The following is a 19,795-nucleotide window of genomic DNA, read 5'->3' as shown; positions in this document are numbered from 1 at the left end:
GTTAATTAATCTTTTTGGTACATTGATAGTGGTTGCTCACGCCACATGACTAGAAATAAATCATATCTAGTGAATTTCAAAGAAATCGATGGACCAAAAGTTATATTCGGTGGAAATCAAAATTATGGAATTACAAAAGGAGTTGGCACGATCAAGAAAAATGGATTGAAGATTGAAGATGTTTCTTTCGTTGAAGGATTGAAATTTAATTTGTTGAGCACTAGTCGATTTTGTGATAAAGGCTATCTTGTAGAATTTTCTAAAGATAATTGCCTAATCAAAAATGAGCTCACAAATGAGATTGTTCTCTCTGGAAAAAGACAAAAGAACATGTATGTTGTTGATTGGAGTACAAGCAAAGATTCAGTGTGCGTAATGGCAAGAAATTCGAATGAAGCTAATTGGGAATGACACAGAAAGCTCAATCACTTAAACTTCAAGACTATCAATCAACTTGCAAAGAAGAATCTAGTTGAAGGCTTGCCAGATATTATCTTCAAGAAGGACCAAGTGTGTGATGCATGTCAACGCGGAAAGCAAATCAAATCATCATTCAAATCAAAGACACACGAGTCAACGTCAAGACCGCTAAGCTTACTACATATGGACTTATTTGGACCGGTTGATCCAATAAGTGTAAGTAGTAAGAAATATACTCTCGTTGTTGTTGATGATTTTTCCAGGTACACTTGGACCGTGTTCCTCAAGAAGAAAAATGAAGTTGAGCAAATTCTACCGAAGATGTTGAAGCAACTACAAAATGAGAAAGAATTGCAAATATCAAAAATACGAACGGATCGCGGAACCGAGTTCGTGAATGGAATTATACAAGCTTTTTGCAATTCACATGGAATTTCTCATCAATTATCTGCCGCAAGAACACCGCAACAAAACGGTGTTGCCGAAAGAAGAAATCGGACGCTCAAAGAAGCCGCACGAGTGATGATTAGTGCTGTCGGTCTCCCGAAACGATATTGGGCGGAAGCTATCAACACTGCTTGATACACGCAAAATCGAAGCATGATACATAAGTAGTACAAGAAGACGCCATATGAGCTTTATAAAGGGAGAAAACCAAATATTGGTTATTTTCATATTTTTGGATGCAAATGTTTTATTCATATTAATGATAAATTGCATCTAAAAGCTTTTGATGAGCGTGCAGATGAAGGAATTTTTCTAGGATATTCAGCTACCAGCAAGGCATTCAGAGTTTTGAATAAAAGATCAATGGTGGTTGAAGAATCCATCCACGTGGTATTTGATGAAAAATCACAAATCAAAAATGGCGCTCTGGACGAAGAATTCGAACAAAATGGTAACAAGTGTCATATTGATTTTTGTGATACTAATGATACGTGTGAAGATGATGTTTTGCAGGGAATGGATGAGTTGGAAATTAATTCTCTAGAAAATCTCATCCCTCATCCAGAAGAAGTTGGAAATTCTTTAAATAATAATTTTGGAAGTGATGCCGCATGTGAGAATGGAGATGCAGTACAAGTTGATGATCCAATTAGTGATCAAGTTACTGGTGAAGATGGTGGTCAATTCCAAAATGAATTTGTAACACCCCGTGTTACGGACCCTAAAACCATTTAATTAATTAATCAATAGCCCAAGAGAAAGAATAAATCATAATGATTAATTAGGGAAAAAGGCCCACCATAGTCCATGGGCCCTCATATATAAACCCAACCCCTAAACCCAATCCTTAGTTCCAAAAGGAATAGAATTAGCAAGCCTATAATATTAGTTCCTAATTAGGACTCCTAAATATATAAATAGGGGACTTAGGAGGCACCTAGAACTTCCTACAAAAATAACGCCCCACCACCCCAAAAGAGCTCCAAGAATCCCCTTAGGAGAAATCAAGAAAGCAAGGAAGCTTAAAGAAAGACCCTTCATAGCCAAGGAATTAATTAAGGCTAAGAGGTAACCCATGTCTCAACAAAACCTATTTTCATAGTTATAATTCCCCCTTAGGGTTTCCCCATATTATTGTATATTGGCGAGTTATGATGATTATTATTGGTAATTGATGTGATGATCCCATGGGGGATCTTGATGATCTTGATATTGGGAGATTCTTGATAACTATGGTGTTCTTGATAATTATATGGAGTTCTTGATGATTATGTGTCGTTCTTGATAATTGTGTGATGCTCTTGATGTTTATGTGTTATTCTTACCGAATCTTGCAATTAGAAGACGAACCGTATTCTTGTTGATATAAAAGTGATTAGAACCCTAGGTTGTATCGTATGATCTTATTCTTGGATTATCGGGTGGGGAAATCACATGTTTGGGTGTTGATTATATTTAGAAAAGCATGATAGGTTATGTGTTGTTCGTTTCTTGTATTTGATTCGTTAATTGTCTACGTGTTGTCGTTAATTGCGTTGTAAAGTGTCTAAGCATGGTTTCGGGTTCCACAACGGTTCCCGGGGCGTAAAGTGTGTGAAAAGAGTCAGTGGGGGGTAGGGGACCCGCCACCTACCCACGGCCGTGAAACACCGCCCGGCAGCGGGTGGCCGGCGGGCGGGCAGCTGCCCGCCGGCGACCCGTTGCCGGGAACAGTATTCTCCGGCGGGCAGCCGGCGGGTGGCCCCCACCCACCGGCTACCCGCTGGAAATTCATCCCACCCGGGATCCCGGTTTCCCCGTTCCCCGTGGTGTCCCAACGGACTCCGTTTATCGTGTCTATGTTTAGTTTGATGTTTTGGGTACCGTTCGTAGGTTTATGAGTCTATTATATTGCATGCTAGTTGAATTGGTATCCCGTTGACCTAGGTGGAAGAAGTATGAACCCCTTAGGACTATTCTTAGTAAGTGATGGATCACGCATAGGTTTTGTTATACGTTTCCCCCCCCCCCCCCCTTCCTAATGTGTAATGTGGGTTGCATGTGCTTGCTATGTGTTATGTGTGTGTTACCCCAATTCGGTTGCGATCGGATTGGTTATCCTGAGCTGCGGTTCAGAAGCTGGCTGCGGTCAGATTGATACCCTTGGGCTGCGGTCCACCGTTTGGTTGCGATCAAACGTTTCTATACGAGCTGCGGTTCGTCCTTTTTCCTGGCTGCGGTCAGATGACATTCTCTTGGGCTGCGGTCCACTGTTTGGTTGCGATCAAACACTATGATGAGCTGCGGTTCATCAGTCGGTTGCGATCGACCCCTCCGTGTTGCGATACGGGGCAGGGTGCTGCGGGGCCGTGTCAGAGCTATATGCGCTGACCCTCATGTATGGGCATGCGATTGGTCCTGTGGCGCCAACAAAGTGTGTTATGTGTTGTGACATGGACGAGTTGTGATTACGAGTGTCTTGGGGGATGTGACTATGGGATTTATATTGGGGATTGCTCATGTTGGGTTATGATCATTGTTTATGCTTTGCCTTATCTGCCTTATCTGTCGTGAACTGCATATGCTCGTTATAACTGTGCTTGTGTCTAGCCTTATCTGTCGAGTCATTCCCGGTTTTAAAGCTTGTGTTCGTAGGATATATCTTCATGCTCAAAATGGTTTTCGTATATCTATATATATCTCTATATGTATTGTATTTCAACGCGTTGGAGTGGGTTACCAGCATCTCTCGCTGATCAGATATATTTGGCTTTCAGGCACAGAGGACTACAGCACTGGAGCGCGCTAGCACTGGAGCGTAGAAGTAGAGTAGTATCCCTTTCGGCCTGCGTGCCATATTATGCATTGTGTTTCAATGGATATTAGTTAGACAGCCTGTGCACCTGAGTTCTCTAGCCCAGGTGTGGCATAGCACCCCGTACACTTATGATATACTTTGGGATGTAATGAGATATTACCTTTATTATATATGCTTAAAATGTCTTGAAAATCTGGGGTGTTACAGTTGGTATCAGAGCCTAAGTTTGACCCTAGGAAGAGACTCGTAAGACCGGACTTTAGGACATTAGGCTTGAACTCTAGGTACCTAGGAACATAGGACCCAGGAATCTTAGGATGCGCGGTGAGATTGTGAAACCTACACATAGCTTCCCTACACTTTACCCTTCCTCATTCAAAAACCCTTCCCCACTTATCACTTCATAAGAAGTGCGTCAGACTCTAATTTAACGCTCTTATAAACACTGACCAGAAAGACGATAGCATGGCACCGAACAGAAGGCAATCAAGAACTCCAGAGCCCGCCACAGACGACCCCTTGACCCAAATCCTACGACAGCTGACACAAGTCGCACAGGCACTAAGTGATGCGGCCCTTCGCAACAACAGGCCCCCACCACCTCCATCAAACGCAAACTCAGACGTCGCCTGACAAGTTTCAAATCACCGACCACCCACGTTTTCGGGAGAAGAGGATCCTGCGGTCCTGGAAGAATGGATCCGAACCATTGACAAGATTTTTGGGGTAGTAGAATGCCCGGAGGAACGCCGCGTAGAGATAGCCTCATTCTACTTCGGGCACGAGGCCGATCTCTGGTGGATCCACGAGGGACCCACTTATCAACAAGAACCGGGGTTCAATTGGGAGGACCTCAAGACACGACTACGAGAGAGATTCTATCCAACCCACGTGAAGGCATACATGTACGAAGAGTTCCTTCATCTAAAACAAGGAACGGCCACCGTCGTAGAATACCATAAACGATTCCTCGAGCTGGCACGCTTCGCGCCAGAGCTAGTTCCCACCGAGGTAACCAAGATAGAGAGATTCGTGTCGGGCCTCAACTTCGAAGCTCGAAAGGCGCTAGTGGTAAGCAGACCTCGGACCCTCAACGAGGCTTACTCCAGTGCCGCGAATCTCTATCGGATCCAACTACTCCAACGCGGAGTTCAGGAACAAATACGAAGAAGAAACACCGGAAGTGGGGCGCCGCCAGTGAAAAGAACGAGAAACGACACCGGCACAAGGACGAACAACCCGACCAACCAAAGACCGACCCTGGGAAACAACGAAGCTAATCCAAGAAGCTTCCCTTGCCCGAGATGCAACAAAAGCCATAGGGGCAAGGATTGCGCAGGCAACCCCTGGCGATGCTTCAACTGCGGAGAGGAGGGGCACAAGGCCTTCCAGTGCACTCGACCCCAAAGACCGCGCCCCGCCACCGTGGGCCAACACGGGGGCACCGGTCATCAAGGAAGTTACGGCGCTCCCGGAAAGGTATTCGTTATGAGCCACACTCAAGCCAACCTCGGAAACGAAGAGGACCTGGAAGGGGGAAACCCAATCCCGGAGGACGAGGACCATACGGATCCCACAGAAGAAAACCCAAAAAACGAGTTCTGTCTAGGATAAACCCTCACACCCCTTGTAACCATCCCCCGTGTCGTAAAGACCACTTATTTAGCTTAGCTATTTCGAAAGTATTATGAATAAAGATTTTGATCGAATTTCAATTCCACTACGGAGGTAAAGCACAAGTTACACTATCAACCCAACCCTTCCCCCACTAAAGGACAAAACAAGGAAAAGGACAAAAATCATACCATCAAGAAATGCCTAATGTCACCATTAGGAATTGAACCCTAAACCTCCTATTTACAAGTCTAAGCCCCTAACCATTAAGCCATGAATGTTTCTAAAAACCTCAAGGGAATACTCCCTTGTTAAACCCCTCCAAGCCCCCAAAACCCACAAAACCCCCAAATCAAAATCCCTTCTTCTTCTTCTTCCTTCCCACCTCTCCCCTCCATTGCCTCTCACGCACACCACCACCCCACCCAAGCAAATCCGGCAGCCACTCGAACGCCACCCCCACCGATAGCCGCCACCGGCCGAACGACGACCGCCGTCGCCGTACCGCCTCGCCGCCGCTCCAGCCGATCGACGTCCACCGCCCAAAGGACGCCCCGCCGTCGACTCGCTGCCCCCACTGCCCAGTCGACCCCACAGCACCACCACACCCCCACCACACCAGAGCCGGACCCCACCTCACCGACGTCGACCTCGCAAACGGAGAATACGCCGAAACCCCGCCGCCGCCTCGCCGGAAAACCGCACCGCCTCGCCGGAAAAATCGCCGGCAAACATCACCATCAAACGAGCATCACGATGCCAAAGAAACCCCTCGGAATCCGCACCCCGGAGTGGAGCAACGCCGATTACACCGTAATCGGAGGTAAAGCACTTGAACCCGACCAATTCTCTCCGGAATTGGTTGACATGCTCAAACACCAAGGGCTTTTAGATACTTACCTCGCCATCAAAGGGGACACATACCCCGAATTGGTGAAAGAATTCTACCAACACCTTGTGGCCACCAAACGGGGTGACAAAGTAGAAATTACCACCAAGGTCCGTGGCAAGGAAATTGTGCTTTCCGAAGGCCGGTTGGCCAAGCTCTTGAAATTGACCACCACGGGTGTGTCTGACTATGACCGAAAGGGGTGGATTGATACCCAAACTACGGGATACAAGGACTATCTTGGGTACTTACTCGGGAAAGAGGACGGGTTCACCTCGGCCACTCGACCAAACCGAAAGTGGCTATCGGCGGAGCAAAAGATATTGGTTATGATTGTAACCGATAGCCTCTTGCCCACCAATAACAAGAGAAAGGATGTGGGGAGCTTGGAGTGCACCTTTGCGTATCTCCTAAAACATAAAATCAAGTTCAACCTGCCGGCACTCATGCTAAAGCACATAGAGTTCTGCAAGACAAATAACCGGCTTAGCCTACCCTACGGGATGATCCTAAGTTGGATCATGGAGAAAAAGCGGGTAGACCTAAGCCACACCGAGGTCAAAACCACCAACGGCATGGTTTTCAATGCCCAAAACCTCCGCCGCAACGACATCTACTACACCGAGGGAGGACACTATCTCTGTAACACCCCGTGTTACGGCCTTTAATCCTGGATTAATTATTTAATTAATCCCGCTAATAATAATTAAATATGATTAATTGTGTTAGGTTCCCCTTTAATTAATTAATAGGGTCCACCATGAACCGTGGACCCTTGCCTAAATTAGAGGCTTAAGCCTATTAGGAATGAAGATAGTAAACCTTTTACTATTCAGATCCTAATTGGGAATCCTAGACCTAGTTATCTATTAGGAATAAAGGAAGTAGGCCTTTTACTATTCAGATTGTGATTAGGATCCGCTTTAATTAATATGGACCCTTGTGCCTAAAGCAAGTCCCTGAGTCCTATAAGGAATAGAATTAGTAAACCCATACCATTCAGGCCCTAATTAGGAGTCTTAAATATATAAATAGGGAACTTAGGAGACACCCGGAACCCCCCACACGCCTAGACGCCCCATCACCCCAGGAGAGCTCCAAGAATTCCCTTAGAAGAAATCAAGAAAGCAAGAAAGCTTAAAGAAAGACCCTTCATAGCCAAGGAATTAATTAAGGCTAAGAGGTAACCCATGTCTCAACAAAACCTATTTTCATAGCTATGATTTCCCCTTAGGGTTTCCCCCATATTGTTGTAAATGGCGATCGATGATGATTATTATTGATGTCGATATAATGATTCCATGAGGAATCATGATAATCTTGATATTGGGAGTTTCTTGATAATTATGATGTTCTTGATGATTAATTGGGGTTTTGATGATTATGTGTTGTTCTTGATGATTATGACGTTTTTGATGACTAATTGGTATCCTTGATGATTATGTGTTGTTCCTACCGAATCTTGCAATTAGAAGACGAATTGTATTCTTGTTGACATAAAAGTGATTAGAACACTAGGTTGTATCGTATGATATTATTCTTGGATTATCGGGTGGGGAAATCGCATGTTTGGGTGTTGATTATGTTTAGAAAATCATGATAGGTTAGGTGCCGTTCGTTCCTCGCATTTGATCCGTTAATTGTCTACGTGTTGTCGTTAATTGCGTTGTAAAGTGTCTAAGCATGGTTTCGGGTTCCACAACGGTTCCCGGGGCGAAAAGTGATGAAAAGAGTCAGTGGGGGGTAGGTGGGGGTAGGGGACCCGCCACCTACCCGTGGCAACTCCGGGCAGTTCCGGCAGCGGGCAGCCGGCGGGCGGGCAGCTGCCCGGAACAGTGATGGCCGGGGGGCAGCCGGCGGGTGGACCCCCACCCACCGGCTACCCGCTGGAATTTCCCCCCCTCGGGACCCCGGCTTCCCCGTTTGATGTTTCCCCGATCCCTGTGGTGTCCCAACGGACCCCGTTGGTCGTGCCTATGTCTAGTTTGATATTTCGGGTACCGTTCGTAGGTTTGTGAGTCTATTGTATTGCATGCTAGTTGAATTGGTATCCCGTTGACCTAGGTGGAAGAAGTATGAACCCCTTAGGACTATTCTTAGTACGTGATGGATCACGCATAAGGTTGTTATACGCTTTGTCCCCCTTCCCAATGTGTAACGTGGGTTGCATGTGCTTGCTATGTGTTATGTGTGCGTGTTGCCCCAATTCGGTTGCGATCGGATTGGTTATCCTGAGCTGCGGTTCAGAAGCCGGCTACAGTCAGATGGGAATTCCTGGCTGCAGTCGGATGACGGTATCCTGGGCTGCGGTCCAGAAGCTGGTTGTAGTCAGATGGGAATTCCTGGCTGCAATCAGGTGACATCTTTCCCGAGCTGCGGTTCAGAGGCTGGCTGTAGTCAGATGGGAATTCCTGGCTACAGTCAGATGACACACTCTCTTGGGCTGCGGTCCACTGTTTGGTTGCGATCAAACATTATGATGAGCTGCGGTTCATCGGTCGGTTGCGATCGACCTCCCCGTGTTGCGATACGGGGCATGGTGCTGCGGGGCCGTGTCAGAGCTATATGCGCTGACCCGATGTATGGGCATGCGAGTGGTCCTGTGGCGCCAACAACGTGCGTTATGTGTTGTGACATGGACGAGTGGTGATTATGAGTGTCTTGGGGGATGTGACTATGGGACTTATATTGGGGATTGTTCATGTGGGGTTATGATCATTGTTTATGCTCTGCCTTATCTGCCTTATCTGTTGTGAACTGCATATGCCCGTTATAACTGTTGCTTGTGTCTGACCTTATATGTCGAGTCATTCCCGGTTTTAAGGCTAGAGTTCGTAGGATATATTCTCATGCTCAAAATGGTTTTCGTATATCTATATATATATATATATATTGCTATATGTATTGTATTTCAACGCGTTGGAGTGGGTTACCAGCATCTCTCGTTGAACAGATATATTTGGCTTTCAGGCACAGAGGATTAGAGCACTGGAGCACGCTAGAACTGGAGTGTAGAAGTAGTATAGTTTCCCTTTCGGCCTGCGTGCCATGTTATGCATTTATATTCGGAGGATAGTAGTTAGACAGCCTGTGCACCTGGGTTCTCCAGCCCAGGTGTGGCATAGCACCCCGTACACTTATGTTACGCTTTGAGATTTAATGAGATGTTACCTTTATTATTAAGTTTTAAATGTCTTAAAAATCAGGGGTGTTACAATCTCACCCTCGAAGAAATTTGCCAAAAACCCGAGGAGGAACGTAGGAAATTGGTTGATCGATTGGACATCTCCAACAAAAAGCTCAAGCGAGCCATGTAAGATTGCGGAGGTACGGAGGGAAATGAGGGACAAGAGGAGGAAGACGGGCCTAACCCGTCAGTGCACCCATAGCCAGGAGGGAACCCGAGGGGACAAAACGAGGGTTCGGTCAACGAACGCATACTCGCTCAGCTCGACCGGCAGAATCAAATCATGGAAGAAGGGTTCTCATCCTTGATTCGCACCACACGCGTACTCGATCAAAGGGTAGCAGCGATCGAGGCCGCCTTGGGCACTCGCTGTGCATCCAGTTCCAGCGCAGGAAACCGAGGTACAACTGAAAAATTCTCTATCACAACACCATCAAAAGTTCAGCCTACCAAAGCCAAGACAAACGTAAGGCCGCAACCCTAATCAGGAGGCCGAGCTACGAGGTGTCTAGGGGTGAAAGGATGGACAATAACACCGGGCATCGGGGACGAAGCCCCTTGTAAGGGGGGAGAGTGTAACACCCCGTGTTACGGCGCCTAAAACCATTTAATTAATTAATCAATAGCCCAAGAGAAAGAATAAATCATAATGATTAATTAGGGAAAAAGGCCCACCATAGTCCATGGGCCCTCATATATAAACCCAACCCCTAAACCCAATCCTTAGTTCCAAAAGGAATAGAATTAGCAAGCCTATAATATTAGTTCCTAATTAGGACTCCTAAATATATAAATAGGGGACTTAGGAGGCACCTAGAACTTCCAACAAAAATAACGCCCCACCACCCCAAAAGAGCTCCAAGAATCCCCTTAGGAGAAATCAAGAAAGCAAGGAAGCTTAAAGAAAGACCCTTCATAGCCAAGGAATTAATTAAGGCTAAGAGGTAACCCATGTCTCAAAAAAACCTATTTTCATAGTTATAATTCCCCCTTAGGGTTTCCCCATATTATTGTATATTGGCGAGTTATGATGATTATTATTGGTAATTGATGTGATGATCCCATGGGGGATCTTGATGATCTTGATATTGGGAGATTCTTGATAACTATGGTGTTCTAGATAATTATATGGAGTTCTTGATGATTATGTGTCGTTCTTGATAATTGTGTGATGCTCTTGATGTTTATGTGTTATTCTTACCGAATCTTGCAATTAGAAGACGAACCGTATTCTTGTTGATATAAAAGTGATTAGAACCCTAGGTTGTATCGTATGATCTTATTCTTGGATTATCGGGTGGGGAAATCGCATGTTTGGGTGTTGAATATATTTAGAAAAGCATGATAGGTTATGTGCCGTTCGTTTCTTGTATTTGATTCGTTAATTGTCTACGTGTTGTCGTTAATTGCGTTGTAAAGTGTCTAAGCATGGTTTCGGGTTCCACAACGGTTCCTGGGGCGTAAAGTGTGTGAAAAGAGTCAGTGGGGGGTAGGGGACCCGCCACCTACCCACGGCCGTGAAACACCGCCCGACAGCGGGTGGCCGGCGGGCGGGCAGCTGCCCGCCGGCGACCCGCAGCCCGGAACAGCATTCTCCGTTTGATGTTCCCCGTTCCCCGTGGTGTCCCAATGGACTCCATTTATCGTGCCTATGTCTAGTTTGATGTTTCAGGTACCGTTCGTAGGTTTATGAGTCTATTATATTGCATGCTAGTTGAATTGGTATCCCGTTGACCTAGGTGGAAGAAGTATGAACCCCTTAGGACTATTCTTAGTAAGTGATGGATCATGCATAGGTTTTGTTATACGTTTCCCCCCCCCCCCTCCTAATGTGTAATGTGGGTTGCATGTGCTTGCTATGTGTTATGTGTGTGTTACCCCAATTTGGTTGCGATCGGATTGGTTATCCTGAGCTGCGGTTCAGAAGCTGGCTGCGGTCAGATTGATACTTTTGGGCTGCGGTCCACCGTTTGGTTGCGATCAAACGTTTCTATACGAGCTGCGGTTCGTCCTTTTTCCTGGCTGCGGTCAGATGACATTCTCTTGGGCTGCGGTCCACTGTTTGGTTGCGATCAAACACTATGATGAGCTGCGGTTCATCGGTCGATTGCTATCGACCCCTTCGTGTTGCGATACGGGGCAGGGTGCTGCGGGGCCGTGTCAGAGCTATATGCGCTGACCCTCATGTATGGGCATGCGATTGGTTCTGTGGCGCCAACAAAGTGTGTTATGTGTTGTGACATGGACGAGTTGTGATTACGAGTGTCTTGGGGGATGTGACTATGGGATTTATATTGGGGATTGCTCATGTTGGGTTATGATCATTGTTTATGCTTTGCCTTATCTGCCTTATCTGTCGTGAACTGCATATGCTCGTTATAACTGTGCTTGTGTCTAGCCTTATCTGTCGAGTCATTCCCGGTTTTAAAGCTTGTGTTCGTAGGATATATCTTCATGCTCAAAATGGTTTTCATATATCTATATATATCTCTATATGTATTGTATTTCAACGCGTTGGAGTGGGTTACCAGCATCTCTCGCTGATCAGATATATTTGGCTTTCAGGCACAGAGGACTAGAGCACTGGAGCGCGCTAGAACTGGAGCGTAGAAGTAGAGTAGTTTCCCTTTCGGCCTGCGTGCCATATTATGCATTGTGTTTCAATGGATATTAGTTAGACAGCCTGTGCACCTGAGTTCTCTAGCCCAGGTGTGGCATAGCACCCCGTACACTTATGATATACTTTGGGATGTAATGAGATATTACCTTTATTATATAAGCTTAAAATGTCTTGAAAATCTGGGGTGTTACAGAATTAAATGTGGAAATTCGAACCAACTCTTCCAGTACACAACAAATGGATCCACCCAGTACCATGCACCCATTTGAACCAGATTTAAGATGGCTGAAAAATCACCCTCCAGAATTAATTATTGGGAATATTCATGATGGCGTGAAAATAAGATCATCTACCATGGAAGCATTGTTCACGTGTTATCTATCTCAAATTGAACCGAAAGAAATGCACGAAGCTCTTAATGATCCGGATTGGATAAATGCTATGCAAGAAGAGCTCGATCAATTTAAAAGAAATGATGTTTGGAACTTGTTCCAAGACCGGCGAATCACAATGTTGTAGGAATCAAATGGGTCTTCCGGAACAAAGCAAACGAAGAAGGCGTGATTGTTAGGAATAAAGCAAGGCTCGTTGCAAAAGGATACTCTCAAGAAGAAGGAATAGATTTTGATAAAACCTTTGCACCGGTGGCCCGACCTGAAGCAATCAGAATTTTCCTAGCCTACGCCGCACACAAAGATTTCACTGTTTATCAAATGGACGTGAAAAGCGCATTCTTGAATGGTCTACTCGAAGAAGAAGTTTATGTCGAACAACTCCCAGGTTTTGAGCTTATGCAGAACAAATTCGAAATGAGCATGATGGGTGAATTAAATTACTTCTTGGGCTTACAAGTCAAACAACTGAAAGAAGGAGTATTCATCAATCAAGCAAAGTACACTCGCGACTTGATAAAGAAGTTTGGCCTTGATGGAAAATCATCGATCAAAATTCCAATGAGCACATCAACAAGGCTAGACAAAGATGAAGATGGAAAGGATGTCGATCAAACAAAATATAGAGGAATGATTGTGAATATATAAAGTTGTTTCTAATTATAATTTGGGAATATGTGTGTTAATTTTGTTAATTTCCAAAATATGTTTAATTTTTAATTGGTAATTACCGTGTATGTGTTTAAATATTTTGGTATGTGTGATTAATTATTTGTGGAGTAATTTTTGCTACTAACGAGATGTTTGAGTGTGTTTATATCTGTGGTACACGTTTTTGAGAAGGAAATCAGGAGATAAAGGAGGAAAATCAGAGTTTAATTGGGTATCAAGCCTCCACCCATAAACTCCTACCCTTTCTAAACCTCCACCCAACCTAAAACCTCCCCCCATAATCCTCTCCTAGATCAAATCTTTCCAAACAAATTTACCCCCTCTCTCTCAATCGACACCCACATCTCGCCTGTCAGTAAAATCACCCTCTTAATTGATCCCCATAAACAAATCTCAACGAGATCAGAACCCAAATCCTTTCTTAATCTCTAAGTGTCTCTTCAAATCTCCACCCTCTACACCTTACGTGCATAGGGTATTTCTAAAGAGGTGTGAGCATTAAATGCTCTTGTCTGATAATGATGACATTTTCTCTTTCCTTGTAACACCATCTATCAAGATGACTCATCTATCCTAAGCTCACCGAATCGACACACCTCAACCAAAGGGTACAATTGAGAAGTCTCATTTCTCTCTTAAAATCGAAAAAAAAATAAACCCCTTCGAGTCATCCTCCTCATATAAACCCCACTCTTATCTCTCAAAAATTCTTTCAGACCTTCAGAATATCAGAAAACTCTCTCCTGAAAAATATCCCTCTTCTAAACCGATCTGATCATCATGGCTCAATCTGGAAGGAAGCAAATCGATCCTATCTTGTCCCTCTCACAACAGATATCTAATGGGATGGTACTCAATTCTGAGTTTTTCAAACTAGGTTCTACCAACAAGGACACGGCTGAGAAAATTCTTCAAGCTCTAAAAGACTGCGGACTATTTGATTTCTTCACCTTCAACTATTTCAGAATTTTTGAAGAAGATGTAGCTGAATTTTATCTACATGCAGTCTTGGAAAAGGACTCGATCAAATCTAGAGTTGGAGGATCAGAAGTTTCAATAACTGAGAATGATATACACAAGTTCTTCAACTTTCCTGAATCTCAGTTTATGCCAGGATCTCACAGCTATGTTGTTCAAAATTTTTGGAACGAGATTTGTGGTCCTACGACCCCTATATTTTCTGATGTTTCCGGCCACAAGAATGTGTTGAAGATTGAATATGAGATGTTGGTGGATATGATCTACAAAATTCTGGAAAACAAATTGGGAAGTACTGAAGATTTGACCGCATCAACCGTATGTCTGATGGACGGAATTATGAAGGGAATCAAATTCAAATGGGCAAGATTTATCTACAGGAAGATGATGCTATTTGTGCAATCTGCCAAACCAATGAACAAACCTACAGTGGTGAATCGATTCTATCAAAATGTTGGTTATGGTCTCATAATTGGAGAATTACTTAGACAGAAGAAAATCCCAATGAGAAAGCACAAGAATGTTGGAACTTATAGAGTCTTGTTCAGAAAATTCAGCCCGGATTTTGGAAAAAGATCAAGCCAAAGAAAAGGACAAGAAGGTGGTAGTTCTACAAGTTCAAGAACACCTCAAAGTTCCAGACCGAGAAATAGCAAAGTAATCTCAGCATCAAGTAATCAAATGGGATCAAGCAATCGATCAGGAAGAGATCAAGAAGCCATCAGTACGGAAATGGCAGTGGTTCCACTCAAATATACCGAATCAAACATGTTAGCCGAAGGAGTTGATGATACAACAAGAATGGAATTTGCAGGAGTTGATGTGCAAATTTCAAATGATCTACAAAGGAGACTCTCGAGTCACTCTGCAGCCGAAGGAAGTGCAGGACCTATAATATTTGACTCAGAACTCATTCAAGATGATCCAGAATTATTGAAGGAGTTAATGCAAGTGCAAACTTGGAGAGAATGGAAACCTGAAAGATATCATTCTTTCATGTCAAAAATCACCCCAGATTTAATACGGAGTGAAGGTTTTTTCTTGGAATGGTGCGGAACTAATGTGATGCTAGAGGGACTCAACATGGATTTAAATCATGTCTATCACTTGAAGCTACATGGAAAAGCAAACAGACGCAAGGGAAAGGCACCAATCAGAGAAGGCAACACGGCTCAAGACCGATTAGCCGAACAAGAAAGACAGAATGAGATATCACTTCAGTTAGCTCTACAAGGGTCAGTTTATGACACACACCATTATCCAGGTAATACATCTCTTGTGGATAATGAGCTTTTTGATGAAAGAACTGAAGGAACGGCACTCATTGATGTACCAATCATGAGCACTGAAAATCATATGGACATACCTGTGAAAGTCCATGATACCTCTCTTTTGATATCTGATCTGACCCCCACACCAATTAATGTGAATCTTGAGTGCAATGAAAGATTTGTGGGATCTGATGAAGCCAAAGTGCCAGTACGAGAAGAATTAAGAGTAGAAGTGTCAGAAGTATTAAGAAGAGATTTACCAGTGGAAGTAGCAGTAGAAGTTGCTACTGAGAACATGGAGGATTTATCTAGTGTATTGCCACTACACAATACTGACACCACCATGCACATCATGGACCCTGTTCTAGAAAATGAAGAATTATTTGCAGACAACTACACGAGAACAGAAGTCTTAGAAGAAGAAATTGGTGATCTCAATCAAGAAGCCGAATCACCTGAAGAAGAAGGGATGCAACTCATTGACACAATTGTTCTCACAGATCCGAATAGAAGTCCTTTCGGATCCCCTCAAAACTTTGTGCAGATGAATGATCAAGAAGATGGCATATTTTCATCTTTATTTGCCAAAGTGGCCGAATCCAGTGATGTTGTTTGTCAAACCATTGGAGAAAAGTTGGTTGAACAAAACCAAATGCTAGAACAACAACACACGGATATACGGGTCAATCTGAAGGAATTAATGGAGCATCAAAATTCTTTGAAGACTCAGATTGACAAAGCTGAAAGAATCTTGAAAGGAGAAGTGACGAAAGGATTACTTGAAGTGATCCAACTCATGAAGAAAGAACGTGAAGCTGCCGAAAAGATTCACAACGAACGTCACTTGAGACAGATCAAGGCAATTCAAGACCAAGAAAGCCGAATCAACAAACTTGAAGTTGAACTCGCAGTTACAACAAACAAGCTGGACAACGTACAAACTGTTTCCATTGAAACGCACAATAGTGTTGAAACTGTGAAGGCAAACCAAGACCGAGATTTTAAGAACCTTGCATTTTTTGTTGATAACGCCAAAAGGGGGGAAGAAATTCTCAGTCACTTGGCTTTGCAACAACAAGAATTTATTCTTAGAAGTCAACAACAGCCAGTAATATCAACTCAAGGTAGAGGCCGAAGCCGCGGACAATCCTCACAAGGACCATCTCAGATTGGTTTTGCTTAGTTCGCGAATCCTAGTCTAGGTACGAGTACATCGAAGGTTCCTGAATCTCGTGGCTGGTTTGAATGCTCTAAAGGTACCACCACTCAGACAACAGTATGGACCAAAGAAAATTTACCAAGCATGATCAAGAAATGGCCTGCAGCCGATCAAGCCCAATGGATCTCAGACAAGAATAAAGAAGAAGAAGGAAAATGGAGAAGAACCGAGATGTGGTATGAACTAAGAGATTTCACTGGAAATATGGCCGTGAATCTTGGAGAAGAAAGAAGCTTCGATGAATGTGTTGTATGGTGGGAAGCTGGAGTTCTTCCGGGCATCAATGTCAAGGAAGCTTTTGGATACTACATGGCTGGGCAAGTTACAATGATATTCCAAAATGCAAAGCTCAAAGATGATTTCTTCAAGCTCAGGGAACATGTCAAGGATATTTTGAAGAAAGACATGGGAGTGAAGAAACCTAGAAGGTAATCTGGAAAATTCTCTTAAGCTGATATATTCTCTATTTTTGAACCTCTGTTTCGTTTTCTCTATAAAATCGAAATATATCAATAATAATTTCCCATGGTCTATTTTGAGTCTGTAATTTTATTTGTTTAATGTAATTAGACTTTTATGAATTAAAAGACAAGAAATATGTCAAACGCACGTCAAAATTAAAAGTTGATGATGATCGAAAAATAAAAATATTTCAAGATGCGTTTAGGAGCTTGTCTAAAAATTAAGTCACAAGTTTCTTTTGATTGTGTCTAGAAAACCATCTGTTAAACCCATCTTGGCTTTGTCAAATAAAATTGAGCAAAAAGATTATTTTTCAAAGACTTAAAGCCAATGACTGAGTATAGGTTTTGGCATTATCAAAAGGGGGGAAATTGTTAGGAATAAAGTGTAATGGTTTTGATATGCCAAATATGTATTTGTAGATCCCCCAATTTTATTTCATAGGTCTAGTAGAGTCTTAGACCATGATCGGGAAATTATTTAAGTTGCAAAAGAGAAAAACAGAGGAAGATGCATTGAAAATGGAAGAAGAAGATATCAAGCCTAAAATCAAGAATTTGTGTGGAGAAAATGGCAAATTGAAGAAGAAGATGAATGATATAATAGTCACGTCAATGCTACTCAAAAAGGAATTCCCAGGAGAATTTTCGTTGAAGAAAATTACGATTGGAAGAATGCATGAAATTGACTTGGAGATCAAGCATCTATGAAAAGAAAGGAGTACACCAAAGATGATTAGAGATTTAATCAAAAGGCTGTATGGACGAAGTGGATGATGCTTGATATGCTATGCGAAATGGCTCAAGTTCAAATCTCATCATCAACAATTTTACAAGGTAAAATTTGAGAAGCCAAATTAAATTAATCTGATGGAGTTGGGCGCCAATTGTAGTATGGGATGCAATTCAAATTGAGGACCAATTGAATTGAGATGAAATTCAATGCCAGGAGAAGTCTGAGAGCCAATTTCGAAGTCAAAGTCAATACAATTCAAATTGAGAAGTAATTGAAGCACCAGGAGAAGTAGTTTGGGAGCCAATTACAAAGGAGAAATTCAATTTGGGTGCCAATTACAAGCCAATTGAAATTGGGTGTCAATTACAAAGGAGAAATTCAAATTGGGTGGAATTTCAAAGCCAGTTTGAAGTCTGAGAACACCCAGACGTGAGAATGAAAAAGATGAATGAAGAACTTACAGTGAAAATATTCTCACAAGGAAAAATACTAGTCTAACTAGTATGGGATTAAATTAAAGAATATTTTAATCCCAAAGATACAAGGACCACTTCAGAGCTGATCAGAGAAGCCATTCTACACCAAAACTTAGACCCAGATATTCTCACTCAACGTAAAACCAGAGGAATATTAGATGAAGTTTGGGAGCTCATTTACATGGAGATGAAGATCCATCAACGGCTAGCTTATCTCTTTCTGACATCTTTGCCAGAAGATAAGATAAGATCTCTGACAAAAAGATATAGGATTAAAAAATGAGATCGTCTCTATCCAACGGGCAGATCCTCATTACCAACTATAAAATGATGAAGATATGAAGACTTGAAGAACACAAGTGAGCAGACAACGAAATCATACAGGGGAACACACGAGCAAAGAGCAAAGAGCTAAAAATTCAAAAAGCTAAAATCTTCAAGTGTGAGAAAAGAACTCAGAAAGCTTTAAAGAAAAATATTCTGAGAATTCAAAAAATAGAGCTAAACAGAGCATAAAAATCAAGTGCTTTACTCGATTCATCCAAAGAGAGAAAACACTCAGAGCAATCAAGAGAAATCTTTCAAGAGTGTTAATCTTCACCAAAGAGACCTGCGCATCCTTGAAGATCAACTACAGAGTATCAGAAGTTGGAAGCAAGACAACACTTGTTTAGGAGAAAAACAAGAGAAGGGAGGAAAGAAGTAGCATGGAGCTGTGAAATGCTGGATTATCACACGGAGCTGTGAGATCCGAAGCAGCAGTGTCGGAGGCACTGAGCGTGATTAGTGCGGGCTTTGTGATCAAAGCACTAGATCACGGGATACGTTTCTACCGGAGTGTGGAAGACGGGGGGAAAGTAATGCGGAGTTCTGAAATCCTGGGATAGTAGCGCGGCGACGTGAAACCCGAAGCAGTAGTGTGGTGTCACTGGGCGTGATTAGTGCGGGCTTTGTGATCAAAGCACTAGATCACGGAAATTCATTGTATCTTGGAACCAAGAAGTGGTGGATATAGTGAATTGATCTTGGAGATAAGAGCAAGTGGAGTAGGAGGATTACACCACCTTGCGAACCACTATAATTGTCTTGTGTTCTTTACTGCTTTCTTTACTTACTGCTCTTTATTTGCTCTACACGAGATATATCCTCACACAATCTCACACACACTTTATCTTTATTTATTTCCGCTGTGCACCATACTCTAATAATCTAGTTAAGAGTTTTGGTTTATCTCTGTGGTCGGCTTAGCAATTGTTGTGCTGTGCGAAAAAGTTTGAAAGTCTATTCACCCCCCCCCCCTCTAGACTTTCACCTTACCTCTTTTGGGACCAACAATTTGTAACACCCCGAAATTTTAGAACATTTAAAACTTATATAATAATGGTAATCCCTCATTAAATCCCGAAATGTAACATAAGAGTATGGGGTGCTATGCCACACCTGGGCTAGAGAACCCAGGTGCACAGGCGAACTAACTAAAATCCTTAATAATGTCAGTACATAAGTATGGCACGCAGGCCGAAAGGGAAGCTAGCTACTCTACGCTCCGAAACTCTAGCGCGCTCCAGTGTCTACTCATCTGTGCCTGAAAGCCAAATATATCTGTTCAGCGAGAG

The sequence above is a fragment of the Ipomoea nil genome, unplaced genomic scaffold (genome assembly GCF_001879475.1).
Source record: "Ipomoea nil cultivar Tokyo-kokei standard unplaced genomic scaffold, Asagao_1.1 scaffold0519, whole genome shotgun sequence".
Lineage (NCBI taxonomy): Eukaryota > Viridiplantae > Streptophyta > Magnoliopsida > Solanales > Convolvulaceae > Ipomoea > Ipomoea nil.
Note: the sequence above shows the minus strand (reverse complement) of the source record.